This window comes from Microtus pennsylvanicus, chromosome 4 (assembly GCF_037038515.1).
Source record: "Microtus pennsylvanicus isolate mMicPen1 chromosome 4, mMicPen1.hap1, whole genome shotgun sequence".
NCBI classification, from domain to species: domain Eukaryota; kingdom Metazoa; phylum Chordata; class Mammalia; order Rodentia; family Cricetidae; genus Microtus; species Microtus pennsylvanicus.
Genome location: NC_134582.1, coordinates 64,844,355 through 64,860,644, shown reverse-complemented (window position 1 = coordinate 64,860,644; position 16,290 = coordinate 64,844,355). Strand labels below are relative to the sequence as shown.

General features: G+C 40.7%; 1 protein-coding gene across 1 annotated transcript in view; it reads right to left on the bottom strand.

Annotated features, from left to right (window-relative positions):
• Chst9 (carbohydrate sulfotransferase 9) overlaps window positions 1-9,655 on the bottom strand; it is a 253,342-nt gene extending 243,687 nt beyond the window's left edge. The window contains exon 1 of the mRNA XM_075969257.1: window positions 9,418-9,655. The gene's annotated coding sequence lies outside the window, so the exon portion shown is untranslated. The remainder of the gene's footprint in view (window positions 1-9,417) is intronic.
• Between the last annotated feature and the right edge of the window lie 6,635 nt (window positions 9,656-16,290).

Here is a 16,290-nt window from a genome sequence, read left to right as displayed (position 1 = left end):
TTCAACAGTAGGAGGAAGTGTTTACATAATTATTTTAAAATTGACATTTTCCTCAAGAAGTAAATTAATTAAATTAATTACTTCTTTTATATATGCATATATGTGCACATATGTATATATGTAATTTGAAATTAACTTACTTATGTTTATATGTATACACACATACATAAATGGACATATATGTATTAGTTTGATGTTGAACTGGTCCTCAAGTTTTTGTCGAGTGAATGGAGAGTTGATCTTTATAATTATTATATTTTATTTATTTTGTGTGTGGCATGTATGTGTATGTATGAGGGAGCATGTGCTATAGCATGCATGTAGAAGTCAGAGGAAACCTTTTAGGAATCAGTTCAACTTCTCCATTTTCTGGCTATTGTCCTGAACTCAGGTTATCTGGCAAAGCAACAGGCACTCCCCACTGACCTTTCTGGTTTGAGTGCTTTGATGAACTAATGTTATTGGTTTAGTATCTTTTTTGATATCTAAACATTAACACTCTTGCCAGCTTTTAACAATGTGCCCTGTGAACCTCTCTGGATCTTTAGTACCGTAGAGCCCTGGCCAAAGGTGAATGGTGTTCATACTGCGGTCTACTTTGTTCTATGCATAAGCACCCATGTTTAGGAAGGAGATGTAAGAAGAAGAAGAACAAGAAAATCATATTCCCATCAAAGCCTCATTCCAGTCAGTATTTCTCATGCTAAAATGTTCTCAAGTATAACTGGAACATGGGACATATTATACCTTTTGATACTGTCACCATGCATGGTCTCCTATATTGGCTAAAGTATTGCCTAAAGCATATTATTTTAAGGGACCACTTTTTCCTGATATTCTTTTAAATTTTCTTTTTGAGACAATGTCTCACTGGCCTCCAAGTAGTAAAAGACCTTTTATCTCTCATGTTGAATGAATATATCAGATACTTTCAGGAATGTTACTAATTGACTAAAGCACTTTTTTACACAATAGCTCACTGCGCTATGGAAAAACAATCTTATTTGCAAAGTTGGTTGAGAACTGTGGAGTATCTCCTTTGGTTTTTCCTTTGACAGGTGTTTAAATCACGAATGTAGCCATAATATGAAGAAGACTATGCAGATCTCACCTAGATTCAATGGTTGTTAACATTTTGCCGTATTAAGTTATTTCCTATCCCCACATTTGTTTTTCACTTTAAAGCAAGAGGAAGAGAACAAATTATTTCACCTCCAATTATGTCCAATATTGGAATGCCTCTCAAAGATATATTCTCCTATAAAGTCCCATAATGGTTGTCACTCAACAAATTTAATAATAGGTACAATACTGTTATAGGTCCTACAGCTCAAGTTCATATCCCACAATTATCCCAACATTCTTCATTAAAACTTTTCTCATATCCAGAGTCTAATCAAGAAGGATGGCGCACACATAGTCACCAGGTCCCCTTTAGTTCTGTAGTCTCCTTCAGGCTTCCTGTTTTTGAAAAATGGCACTCCCGTTTTTTAAGTACTAGGTTGTACTGATAAATTTCTATCAATTTGAGTTTGTCCAAGTATTTGTGATAGTTGGATCCTGGATAACTCTTGTGTTTAGACAGTACTCTGAAGAAGGGAGTTTGTTCCTCCACTGGAGATAACGAGTTTGAGCACATGGTTAAGCTGATGCCTGTCTGAAGGAGCTTTCTCTTTTCAAGAGGTCAGTCGAGGAGCTGTCTGAGATAGTGGGGATCTTCTGTCCAGGAAACATTTCCCCAGCAAAGGGATACTTGTTAATATCCTTACAGTAGCAGTTACAGAACTGCTTCTATCTGTGATCTTACAAAACTCTGTATTACATGTATATCTGCACACACACACACACACACACACACACACACACACACTTCAAAACTATCTCACCTCGTTGTAAATACTACATTTTTGCCACGATACATTAAGTTGGTATGCTTTCAGGTTGTAAACATTGCAAAGATTAAATATCTAAGGCAGACAATGAAATTCTATGATCTCTCAACTCCTATATTCTAGCAAGGACACATTTATTCCAAGCAGTATAACTAAAGTCTAATTCAATAGTTTACTTCAGTTGGCAGTAGATTTTGGCCTCTGCTATAAGCATTCTTCAAAGCATTATATATTATGTGTGACTTCTATTATTGGACTAGTGCAATTTCTTGTTTGCATAAGCATATTTCAAGAACATTAAAAAATTCAACTTTAATAACATTTCTTTTCCTGTTTCTATTGTCTAAAATTATATCTACATATATACAAATATAATATAAACACACATACACAAAATACATGTGTATAAATTTATATACATATAGTTCATATTAAATATGTATTTAATATATATGGAAACCTTAAATGCTTTGTAGAGACATTCATTTAAGCAAAGCTAATGATTAAGAGAATTAATATATTAATCCACTTATACACTAGTAGTCACCACTCAAAGTTAAATACAAATAAATAGATTCCTAAGAGAAGTAAGTGCCAGAGACCTTTTACAAATGTGACAAACAACAGGAGCAAAGCAGAACACAAGCCTGAATCAGAGGACAATGGAGTTCATGGCTCTGGGACACTGAGGACAGGACACCAGTCGGTCAGTGGGTTGGTCAAAGAAAGTGTGAACAGACAGGAGCATCACGGGAAATACCTCAGCCTACAGGAAGACCCTGTTTCCCTAGCTCTATGGCAGGGCCAGTATCACCTCTTGGGATAATCTTAGGAGGTAGTTACAGTGCAAGTCCGTCGGGCAGTGGCTTCTGCCTCTCAGTAGGAGGTCATGGGGGCCCACAGAATAAAATGCCCCAAATATTTCATACAATTGCACTGTTTCTCCAAACTGGACTTCTGAGTATCAAATCATAGAATAGTGGCCGTCGTACTTACAAATTTGTTAAGAGTTTCAACCAAAGCCTAGCAGCTTCCAGTAGGGTTGCAGGGGTTCGTAGCCATTCTGGTGCTCTGTCTCCTCACTCTGGATTAGACAGTACGACATAATAGAAATGAAACGGAATAACAGAACGAAAGCTGTTACTAAATCGTTTCCACTGCAACGAAGTCTCATTTATCACCAGCCCCATGGAGGTGGTGGCAGAACCCTTGAAGTAGTGAAATGCTCCATGGAGCAGTCAGAATTTTGGAGACAATGGGTTAAGAGTGCTCACTTTCTTCTTTGCAAAACACCTCCAAAATTTTTCTGCCCCAACTGTCTGTATTTGACTTGGCAAATGTTCCCTATGTGACAATAAAAACTATTTCCTTCTTCCTGCTCCATACAGGTAACTGTGCTGTGGTTAATCTACCTTTATTTCAGTCTACCCTCATTGTCTCATCTTCCTGGCTTTCCCACACTCCATTTCTTCTAATATTGTTATTTGTCTTAAATTCAAACTTGTTATGTGTGTATCTACAATAGCGCCCATGCATGCACATGGTTCTGGTTCCACTCTGTGTCCGAGCAAACTCATCCCTAAGCAACACAGAGAAATGCAAATCACAGACCACTGTTGTCTTTGATTCCTTTTCATTATTGATACTTTCACTAACTGTATTAGTACAAATTACATTTCAGAATACTAATAAAGTAACATAAAATATTTGTGTTTATAAGAAGGTCAAGACTAAGGACTGAGGACCAAGTCCAATGCAGTTGATTGCTTAGGGTTTGACGTGAGACAGCCAAGCAGACCTCTGCATTCACCCACAGCTCTGCACCGTGTCACTTTGTAACTACTGCAGCCCAGTGATCCTGTCCCACCCATCTATAACTCTGTGATTTGCTATGCAGTGCCTGACTGGAGTGAGTCAGAGTAGCTGTCCAGCTACTCACTACCGGTGTGGCCTTCATCAACTCACCACAATCCCTCTGGGCCACCATCATCATTTCCTTAACTATTAAATTAGAATAAATTATTTCCAAGTCTTTTCAGCTCTGTGAAAAATGTATAATTTTCATTCTAACACTTCAGCATTGACCAGGAGAAATTGATTCCCATAATAAATTTATTATAAAACATATCCTATAGGTTTCAATTTTTATATTTCCAACCACAATATTTCCTTTAAAATACTCATTCTAGTCTAGTTTCTTTTTTAAAAAAATAATACCATGCCTTATAAAACCCAAAATGTATCCCCCACATTTAACAGAAAGTACATTTATTCTGAGGACATAGTCTCCATTCTGAAGGCTACATCCTTCTCTATTGCCATTCTCTCCACGTCTATAAAAGCGACAATTTGGCTGTGAATTCTTGCAATAAAAATGATCGTATCTGCTTTTCCAATCATATAGCTTTGGCATTTCCAACCTTTGACACAGCAGTTTTCTGATCCTTTTGAGTCCACAGGGTCAGTGACTCTACAGTCTACATACAACTAAACACTGACTATAAACAAAGCATTTAACTGCAACTGCTGTGTGCGAATCAGCTTCTTGTTCAAGAAACTATTTCATCCACAACCAATTTTGCCCTAGAGCTTTTGAAAAACACAATAGAAATCTGTTAAATTGGCAGCCTTGCTGAACTTCAACTATTTTATCTAACTGGGTCCACATAACAGTGGATACTTGAAAGCAGCCCATTGACGAAATGTAGTTTTGATTTGGAACATAGGTACAGAGATCAAACGTGCAAAATCCCTTATTCAGATGGCTTCTTGCTGCTGTCACTTTTGCAAATTCATCCACGAGGCTTGGGGATGTCACTCAACACCAGACACAGGTGTGGGCTTTCGGAAATACTAGAAAATTCCACTTTATAAGGCCTACAAATTAATCTGTTTCTATTTAGCTTCCATAAACACACAAACATATTACTTAGATGTTAAGTGAGAATAAAGTTTTCAAATTGTGACTAAACCACTCTTACCTGGGGGCTAGGGAGATGACTAAGTGGCTAAGGTGCAGGGTTCAAGCATTGAGTGCTGGGAGTAAAAAACTGGGAGGGAAGTTTCTGCCTACAATCCCAGCTTTGGGAGGTGAGTCAGGAAGGTGAGTCCCTGGGGACCACTGACCAGGTAACAGAGCCAGTCAGTGGGCTGCAGATTCAATTATTAACTCAGAAAGTAAGGTAAAGAGCAATAGAGGCCAGCTTTGGCCTCTTATGCGCACACAAACATAACACACACACACACACACACACACACACACACCAAACACACACCAAACACACATCAAACACACACCAACAACCACAAAAATAACCTCTCATTTTTCCAGGAATATATCCAATACTTAATGTGTCCATTAAATGACATACAATACAATCTTGATTATCTTGTGAATTATACATAATTCACTGGAAAGTTATTGTTCCAGACTTGTTTGTTTCTGTCATCCAGCTTGTTTCTGGGCAAGGTGCCCACCTACCCCACCTCCTTAGAAACCGGTTTTGGTGTTTGAGGCATGTAAGCTCATTTTAAAAATTAACCTAAACAAAAACAAAATTGGAAAGGCAACTTGCCCACAATAACAATGGAAATCTTTTTTAAGCTAAACACGTAACATATTCCAAAGACAAACACAAATGACTTTTTAAGTAACCATGATTTTAGATTATCTTTTCCTGTATTCCCCTCATTACAATGAATAATTCAGAGTACCTACTATCCATGGTAAAACAGTTTCCCTCAATAATTCATTTTTAGTACACCAAAAAAAAAGAAGAGGTAACACATTCTTGTGTTAGAAACAAAGATTTAAATTAGACCATATTTTAAGGGCAACTTTATGTTCAGAATTATCTATAGTTTGGGTTTATTCTCTTCAGTGCAGTGTTCCTTCTAAGCTAAAGCCCTCAGATCTTCAAAATAAGCATAGCCCATAGTGCTATGGCAAAAAGAAGCCCTGTCCCAGGTTTTCATTACTGCTTGGGTATCAAATATTTGCAATCTGACAAAATCACTATTACCTTTTTCCTAAAAGCCATGAAAATCAGTTTGGAGTACTGCACCCAAATGTGATGTAAAGCAATATACCTAACATTCTATCTATCCTTAGGACTTAATTTTGGGTGATAAATAGTCCCAAAGGTTTGGAGGGATACGGCAACTACTGAAGTGTCTGAAGTGTATGAACATGCACACACACACACACACACACACACACACACACACCATACAGCTTTGATTTGGCAATTTTTATTTTCTAATGACTTATAAATATAAATGGGGATGATGAGATGACTTACAGTAAAATTTCATTCTGTGCAAAAAGTAGTCCACAGTGGTGCAACCCTGTAATCTCAGAGCCAGAGGGTGTAAATAGACAAACATGGGGCTCCCTGGCAGATCAGCCCAGTCTAACAGAGAGCTCCGAATCAATGGGAGACCTCATCTCTAAAGACACAGTAGATGAAAGCTCAGGATGAAGAAGCTCCAAGATTGTTTCCTGTCCTACACATGGGTAGGTGCTCATGCACAAACACTCGCACAAGGAGCACGTACATGTATACAAAACTCTTTCTATTATCTGTGTTAGAGAAAAATTGCTCCAAATGGGCAATTGAAATGGGGGGGATTAAAAACCTCAAACCTCTCTCAAATGATAACACATACAAAACAGAAATTGTTGGTTCATTTGTCAATTTCAGGCTTGCTGACTTACTCACAACAAATACAAAAATGTCAACTACTATATCCATAAACCATCTTTGGTAAACTAACCTATATTATTCATGCATGATAATATTTGCGGGAGAAGTGCTATGCATAATTTAAGTCTAACTAAGGGATGCGTGTGTGTGTGTCTGTGTGTGTTGGGGGAACTATTTGGGAAGGATCAGGATGTGTAGACTTTTTAGAGAAGGTGTGTCGCTCAGGGTGGGCTTTGAGGTTTCAAAAGACTGGAGCCATTCCCAGTAAGCACTCTGCTTCCTGATTCTGGATTGAGGTGTGAGCTCTCAGTTGTTCTTACTGCCAGCCCCTTTGCTACACCATCATGGACTTTAACCCTCTTAAACCATAAGCTAACATAGCCTTGCTTTTATAATTTGCTTTGGTCATGGTGTTTTATCACATCAGTAGAAAACTAAGTATGCGCGTGTGTTGTGAATGTGCAAGGGGAAGGTCAGGAGATGGCTCGGCGGAGTCTGTTGTCTCCTGTATGTCGGTCCTGGTATATGACCTCAGGTCATCAAGCTTGGCAGCAAGCTCCTTAACCTCAGTGAGCCACTCCTCTTTCCTTATGCGTATTTAGTTAAATGCCTAGAATATTACATTAGTTTTCTGTTTTGTAATTTTTTCTCCAGGAAGATGGCACGCCCAGGAGGCAACCACAATCACTCTTAGAGATCAAGACATGTTTCACGTAAGTCTTCAGAGCACCAAATGATGCCCATTGTAACTATGAAGCAAATAATACCACCGGAAGGCTCTTGTAGCTGCGTTAACGTCCAGGTACTCTCCAGTAGCAAAAGATGGGAGTACTAAGAGTTAGATTCTCCTGGAATCTATGCTACCCTTCCCAGATGACTCAAGACTTTTGATTTCTTCCTTGGTTGAAATCAAAGGTTTATGGGAGAAAAGTAGCAGCCTGACAGCTTGGGTCAAACTTGACACCAGTGTCAGCTTTGCAGGGATGCTCAGGCAGAGGTGTGCTATGAGTAAGCATGCCTGAATACTCGTGAGAACAAAATATTGCACTGTAAGGGAGTGGGAGAGAGCAGATGGTTGAGGATGATTTAAACCACTCGTTTTTGGACTGTCACCAAGCCCCTCTATCACACAATATGATGTTCAGTTAGTAAATACCAAATCCATATGCAAGGTACTCATTTCTGAAGGAGGCTACCACCCCATGAAGATGATAAAAAGCGAAGGAAATAAGAAAAAAAACTTCTCATTTTTTCTAGGTGTTTGATAGGTATCATTTCTTATTGATTGTCTTCAGTCAAAATGTTTCCCATTTGATGATAGTTTAATTTTCCCTCAATTACTAAGCAAGTCCAAGTATTCAGGTATTGTGTTTGAAAATAACAATTTTCAAGCTTTGTGTAGAATTGGGAATTTGTCCTGTCTTAAATCGATTCATCTTGACTAGAGTACCTTATCTAATAAGCAACAGTAAAATCCGATAGTTGAGTACTTTTGACCATAGAAAACAATGATATTCTTCTTCTCCTCGATTTTGTAGACAGGCATATGGTGTTATGATTACGCTGGGGAAGCGGCAGGTGGCAGGGCCATTGAATCAGGGAGACAGATAAATATTAAATATGGTCACACTGTGTTTTGTGTGAGTCTACAAGTCCATGTTCTTTAAGCCAGCAGGAAGAGGACTAGTAAAGATAAAATTGCATAGATCTAGAACAATGTAATGTTAAGGGTTAAAGAAGAAAAATAGACACTGATTAATCTAATCACTCTGCCTTAATTACTAGATAGGAAAAGCAGAGAAACAAACAAAAACCAAAGAACAAAACCCCATCAAAAGGGGGAGTTTCCTACTAAACACCCACTTTTGTTTGCACCCCTTAATCCTATGGGATGGAGGTGGGGTTGCTTACAGAAACACACTCTATTCCTTTTCCCTCTATTCCTTCCCAAACCTTCGGACTGCTTCAAGCACAATTTGCCCATGGGAGGCTTGGGGCCATGTGACTACGATCTGAGGATGAGGGGCAGACTCCACACTTGGGAACTTAGTTGGAAATAATCCCTGACAGGCATCAAACATAGCTACTTTTTAGCCCTTCTCGAGAAACATGCTGGCTGGCAGGATATTCAAACCTGGCAGAAGAGCGGTAGGAAATGGTGCAAAAGAAGCCCCCGCCACACACACACACACACACACACACACACACACACACACACACACACACCAGTGTAGAAAGCACTGCACCCTCCCCCACCCCCACCTGCTTCACACCTGAGGCTCACTTGGTCCTCTCCAGCCCTCTGCTCAGTCACCATCCAGCCCTGGCTAGGAACTTCCTTCCCACCTGGCTGGCAGTCTCTGCAGAGTTGCTGGAGTTTGGGGCCAGGGCAAAGGAGGCATCAGGGCAGGGACGCTCAACTTCCAACCAAACAAGCCAGAGGACTGGACAGACCGGTGCTAGGAAACTTGACACTCTTCCCTCGGGTGTCCTGTCCCCACGAGGGTGTGTCTCCAGAACCCTGGAGTTCATGGTACCTCTCCGGGGGCTCTGGGGCTGGGGTGGTGAGCAGGATCCATTCCAGGTAGCTACTAAGTTACCCCAGAGTGCGTGCAGCAGTCTTCTTTCCCTCCCTTTGCATGTCCAACAAAGTGGATCGAAGTGGTCTGCAGTGCCCCAAGATACCACCTTCTGCCCCTGGGGTAATAAAGCCACAAAGGTGCCATGCACGTCTCGCCCACCCAATGCCGCACCCACCGCAGTGCCCAAAGGCGCACGGAACCCGGGTACCTCGCATCCGCTACCCCTAGTGCGGTTACCTTGGCATCCGTTCCTGACGCCTTTCAGGTTCCGCTCCTGGAGAGCGGGCAGAGGAAGAAACTTGCCGGCATTCCCAGGCAAACTCTCCGGGACGTCTCCGCGCGGCCAGCCGCTCGGTGCGGTGCGGGAACGGAGCACCAGGGGAGCAGGGCAGCGTGGGCACCACAGATCGCTGAGCCTGGAGGGCTGGGGCTGCGGCGCCACCTACGAGCCCGCCTGCTCCGGCCGCAGCCAGCCGCGCCCCCGCCCCCGCCGCCCCGCAGCTCCGCCTCCCGCCTTTTATCTCCCTCCCTTTAGCCTCGCGGGCTCCTGCTCAGCCTGAGCCCCCCTGTCCGTCAGCCCCAGGTGCGTCCCGTGACTTAAGTGACTTCAGGCTCCCTGGCGACAGGAGTCCTTGCCTGTCCTTTCCAAAGGCACCTTTGCTCTTCTCGCGGTTCCTTCTGTCTCTAGGGTCTGTCCTGAAGGACAAGTCAATAGGTTATCTCAAAACAAAGCTTGCAAAGTCTTCAGAATTTCGCTAGCTTGAGCGGAGTTGTGTTTCCTTGCTCCTATGTTCAGGAGCAGGGCAGCGGAGTGCTCTTAAATATAGGATCTGCTTTGAGGGACTTCAGCAGGATGTTTGTGTGAAGTTGTCACTGGGATATCTGAGTAACTCTCAGGACATGCCTGTCAAAAAAAAAAAAAAAAAAAAAAAAGCTGGAGCGGGCAACTTGTCAAGTGCTTTGGAAGAAACAAGTCTAAGGAAGGTATTCTTTACTTTATCAGAGTAAGTATATTGAGGTTTAAAAATTAGCTCCAAATATCATGTTAGCAATTATTTTAACCAAACTAGGGCAAAATAAAGTCAAGTGACTCCACAATTGTTTAGTTTGCCTTCAAACAGTTTCTATAGATTAACAAAAAAATTAAATAAAAATACAGTAAGAAAGCAAACTTTCTTTACAAGCACTTACCAGTGAGACTGCGACATTGAGTGCGGTTTGCACTGCTGTCTCTGCTCCGCCTGCAGATCGTTCCCCATGGTGATGGACTTCGGGGCTGTTACAACACTGGCCTTAGGAGTACCATTTTTATTTTAGTTCCTAGTTTACTTTTCTCTCTCAATACTCCTTTTACTCATTTTAAAAAATTGCAGCAGAACACGTGCTGTGAAATTTGCTGTTTATGAGCTCTCAGTTGTAAAACAGATCTCTAAACTTTTTTATGTTCTGAAACAGAACCTCTCCATCCATCAGACAACGACCTTCCCCACGTTCACTTCCTCCTGTCCCTATTAGCTACCCTTGCACTTTCTGCTTTTGCTAATTTGGTTGCTTTAGATTCTGCTTGGATTAGTATCCCTAATATACAAAGAGTTCCTGCCACTCAACAACAAAAAGTCCAGTAACCAGACGATAAATTGGGCAATGTGGTTGAATAGACATCTGAGCCTTGCTTTGTGCCTTTGCTTCTTGCTGACCCTCAGGGAAGCCCTTCCCCAGCAGTCACTTCAGAGCCTGATTAGTGATCTCGGGTCTCTTCTTCACTGGTATTTCTTGTGGACAATCAGTGATTGCTCTTAAATAAATTGACTGGAACCTGTGTGCCCCCCTGTGTTCATGAACCCTCGTAGTTGTCACCATGCAGGGCAACTTCTGGTTAAAACTAGCTGCAGGAGACTAAGCATTTGAACTCTGACATGTTCTGGTTTTCATATTCTACCTCATTCACGGGCCTGCCACACAGAACACAGAAGAGCAACTATGAACCCTCTTCCCTTTGTGGAGCTGTGTTCAGAAACCCGAGAATTGTTTCCAATGGATGAACTGAGTTGAAAGCTAAGTTATGTTAATATCCAACGTTAGCTCAATCAAATGCACGCCTCAGTGTCTGATGCTTTTATTTAGAGTTGCTGTGAACGGAAAAGACCACCTTTAATTTTACAGCTAAATTAATTTAATTTTTACATCAGGAATTATTTCTAAGCCACGGTTCCAAGCACATCTCTTGGTTTTCCAGGCTATTAATTGTGCATAGTTACTTACATTTCTTCACATGTTACAGGTTTAACTTGATTGCTTCTGGTAACCTCGAAGCATATGAATCACCCCTCCTTTAATGTGAAGGTGACATTTGTGATCCTAAGAGGTCTCTGCATCGCATCTCCAGGCAAGAGTGCTTCCACAGACCTGTAGTAACTGGTATGTGGAAAATGGACACAAGGCAGATTCATGAGATGTCTCTGCACTGCGTCTCCGGGGTAAGAGTACTTCCACAGACGTGGTCTGGCCACTGGGGATTCCGCATCTCCGGGGTGAGAGTACTTCTCTACACCTCATCTCCGGGGTAAGAGTGCTTCCACAGACCTGGTCTGGCCACTGGCGTGTGCAAAATGGACACAGTGCAGACACATAAGAAATCTAGTCATACCAAAAGTGAAGATGCAGTTATGCGTAGGGGCGGTGGTCCACATCTGCAATCCCAGCATAGAAAGCCAGTCCTGCAAGCAAGCACTGGGGAAGTTAGTGGAAGGAGGTGGAGACCAGATATCTGAAGTTCACTGGGCCAGCCAATCAGTGTGCGCCTGTTTCAATGAGAAGCCCCCATTTTAGAGAAATTGGGGAAGACATCTTGGTCTCCATAGGCACAGATGCACAGACCCAAAGGAAGGTTTACATACACCACACACACACACACACACACACACACACACACACACTTAAGGAATGAGAATAGCACCATTATGGGATGGCTCTTGTTACTTGTGGTTTGTGTTTTCAAACCATGTGGATGTTAGCGATGAGTTGGCTTAATGAGCAGCCAAAGTTAGAACTCAGCAGAATGCATCCTGAACACTAAGCTGGGTCATGTGGGCAAGGCACGTACTTCTGCGCCGTGTTATTTACAGCTCCCACTGCTTTATGGAAGGAACACAGAGATGTATTGACCTGGAAACAGTTATTTTTACAGGAGTCAACAGAGCATAGTCAGCTAGCTGCAGCCATTTCCTTTATCTTATCTTGCTCTTGCTCTTCAGGTCAGAAAGAAAACAAGACAAAAGATGATAAAAAGCTTTCTGCTCATTCGGGATCAAGAGAACATAACTACTCCACCGAGGCAGAAGAAGAGCAGCGGAAGTCTTGGTACAGAAGATACGGCTTTTTCTAGATGTTTCTAGAGAAAAATAAGGATACATAACTTGAAAAGGGAGATTTAAAAATGGTTCTAAGAAAGATTTTTTCCTTGATAATATGAAATGGAGAGAGTATTAAAGACCTGGGCATTAGTTTCTCTATTCATTTGGGGTGGGGGTTGTGCATGCAGGTCTACATGCTAATGCAGTGTATGTATGTGGGCAAGCACATGTGTGTGAATGCATGTGACTGCACACTTGCAGAATACAGAAAGACTGTGAGCATCTTGTTTTGTCTTCCTTCATCTTGTCCCTTTGAAGCAGAGTCAGAAGAGTGGTCAACAAGCTTCAGTAATCTTACTGCTTCTGGCTTTCCACAGTACTGGGGTCACAGGAAAATGTGTTCATACCCAGCTTTTTACAAAGGTGGATGGAGTTCAAACTAAGGTCCTCATGCTCACGAAGCAGCCCTCTTATCCCCTGAGCCATCTCTGTGCTCTCAAGAACTATATATTTCCACATGAAATTGATCGACCCCACCATGTAGCTCTACACTGCACCTGCAGGCATGAAGTCAGTGAACTTCACATCACTAAATGACCTTTCAACTTTGAGCTTTTGTAATGTCTGCCCAAGGTCATTTACCTTGGCAAATCCCCTTGAACTATCATCTCCTTCAATAACTTATCTATTCACATAGTGCCATCCAATGTGAATTCTAATCAGAAAGTAAAATTTGGATGAGGACTTTTCCTCAGTAGAATAAATTCAAATAAAAATTCTGACTACTGCTGAGGCTCATAGGCCAAGTGAGCAGAAGTTATCTATGCCTTGCAGAACGGGGACTATACAAAGTACCAGGCCAACTTGTTCTTTGCAAATTATGACCACATTTTAATCCCAGAAATAAAAAGAACAAAAGGCAAGGCATTACACATTTGCAGTCAAAGGTTTTTTTTAAAAAACACAATGACTTAGTTCTATAATAACAAGTATAGCATAACAATTTTATAATTTTTGGAAGATAGAAGTTATTATATAGTATGGAAATAAAGGAAAAATATGTCTGCTTTAACTTGTTTTAGAATCACACTCTTCTCTTAAAGATTAAGATATGTAGGGCTGGATTATTATATATAACTTGCATATATAAATATAAATATTAAAGCATAAATATCAGAAGACTATTGAAGAAAGGGAGGAAGCAATGAGAAAAATCAATTATGCAAAGATATAGGATTCATAGAATATGAGAAAGAACCCTCATCTTTAAACAACTGAACACTTTAAATTATAAATAATCACATTGGTCAAACAGAAAACTGTAAGATAATTATTAGTAAATGACAAAGATACAAGATGGATTGCCCTTATTCTTGTGTATCTGTTTCCTAAATGAGGGAGTCAGACACAGTAAGTTACAATAGTCAGTACCCAACAGTTTCAGTAAATAGAGCCGCTCAATAATATGTATTGATTGCTTGGCTGAATAAAAACTGCTTGCAGTTATTTTAGGAAAATCAAAGTCATTTGGAAAGTTATGTGTCTATTTTCTTTAAGCAAATTTGAGTTTTCACTTAAAATTAAATAAAATTTTGTGAAAGGTAGTGTAGCCATGTAACAAAGCATAAGATAGGAATAGACAAAACCATGGCCTGCAGCTATGCTGCTGTATAAGGAAATTTTATTTCAAATGTTAATTGGTTTAGATATATTAAAGTTGAACCATTATGTTTTCAATAATCTGGAATAGGAAAAATTCCATCTGAACAGTTTACAAAAATTTCAACTAATATAAAGTAGCATTGAATGTGAAATTTTCTTTCCAAGATATATTGAGACTCTTTATATAGACAATCAAATAAATTGATAAATGACTTCAAGACTTAAATAGTCTGCATTGATGAGACCCTTTAATACTGTAAGTTACTATACTAGCACATCAAGGAAGAATTAATGACAAATCATTTTTTGCCAAATATTTTCTCAATTCATTTATCAAGCATGTCACATTTAGTAAGTATCACCATTGTGTGTTGGTGCTTTAGTTACAAAAATTAGTAAACCGTGGTCCCTTTTAGATGATGATAACTGATTAATTCAAATGATGCATTAATAAATTTAGAAGTGGTAAGGTTTCAGGAGAAATACACACAGAAGGAGAGAAGACAGGAACAGAGAAAGGGGCAGAACAAAAAGAGGGCTTGATTTTCTGGGAGTCAGTAAAAGAAGCAGACCAAAAACAGCTTTACAATAGTCTTCAGGTGTATAGTTGTGGTGTGTGTTTGTGTGTGTGTTCAAAAGAGACAGCAAGACAGCCACACCCTTCCAAAAAATGATGAAACTGAGAGAGATTGTCAGTGGTGTGTCCTCAGATAAAATACAGCATAGAAGAGAGCACAGATCAGTTCTATACGCTCCCCTCCCATGCAGTGAAATATTCCCTTGCCCAGCATTGGGAGTGCCTGTGATATATAGTTCACTTCACCAAACCTAATATCATTTCAGCCGACAGAGACACAGACCAGGGTGACCCTCCCACCCTTTTCGAGAAAGGGATTTTATTGACTGTTCATTCAATATGTGCTATCCCTAATAAAAAGGTGAGTTTTTCAAATGATGGAAAACAAGGAGCTTAGCAAACTAACGTATAAGTAAAAAATAATGTGAACGTCGCAAAACATCATATTTGGTAGGGTCGCACGGCTAACTTATAAGATGAGGAATGTGTATCAGATGTTAATTCTTGCGTTCCTCCACACAGCAGGTGGACAGAGGAGCAGCTCAGGTTAGTGTCACCGATTTAGCTCAGTTTATGTCAGCACGCCGTCACTCTTCCTCGCTGCTTCGCATTTCCCCATTTTGCTTTTCTCCTTCTGTTACAATGAAAAGGGAGTTTTGGAAATTCGCCCTAGTGTTTAGAAAAGAGGCAAAAGAAACTTAATGACCATTAGATATTTACTTTCCTGCTTGGTATCTGTGAGAGGTGAATGGGAAGGTTGCCTGACTTCACAGAGGAAAAAGATGCTCTTCTTGGCTTATACCTGTTGATTTTACAATTGAAATTTAAATACTGAGGTCAAGTAAATGAACTCGATAATCTCTCACTCAAATCCCTCTGTCCATCTTTCCTTCCCCTTTCCCTCTTTTCTGTTCTCCTTCTCTCCCCTTCCTTCCTCCCCATTCTCAGTTCCCTACCATTGCTTCCTCCCTTCCCCTCCATCTTCCCCCTCTCCTGCTCTCCTCACTTTCCAGACCCCATTTCTCCCTTGTCTTTCATTCTTACCTCCTTGCCCTGGTTCTTTGAGAGTCTTCCAGTGTTGCTCATACTGGCCTCACTTCCTGGACAGCCCTGACGCCTCTCTCCCAGGAGCTGTCTCTAAAGACACATGCTGAGAAATGGCTTCAAATTGGACAATCTCTTGTGACAGCCATCACAGAACTTACACCTAGTTTGATTTTTAGATTAAATTATGTCCAGGTGATAGAATATCACCTATGCCATTAGAGGCCCCACCTTCTCCTCACCCATCCCCTCTGTTTTATAGACTATCTACAGTTATGTGCACTTTAATATTTTATATATAATACCAATCTTATTTGGTAAAAGTTCTTAGGTAATGGCATTCTGGTGGTGTCACAGACAGTGATAAGATGGAAATTTCGACAAAGAGGCCACAACTTTATAAGCTCTCAGAACGTAACAACTGATAGAGGAACGATTTCTCTCATTTTGATCAGAGCGATTGGATAAGCAGTC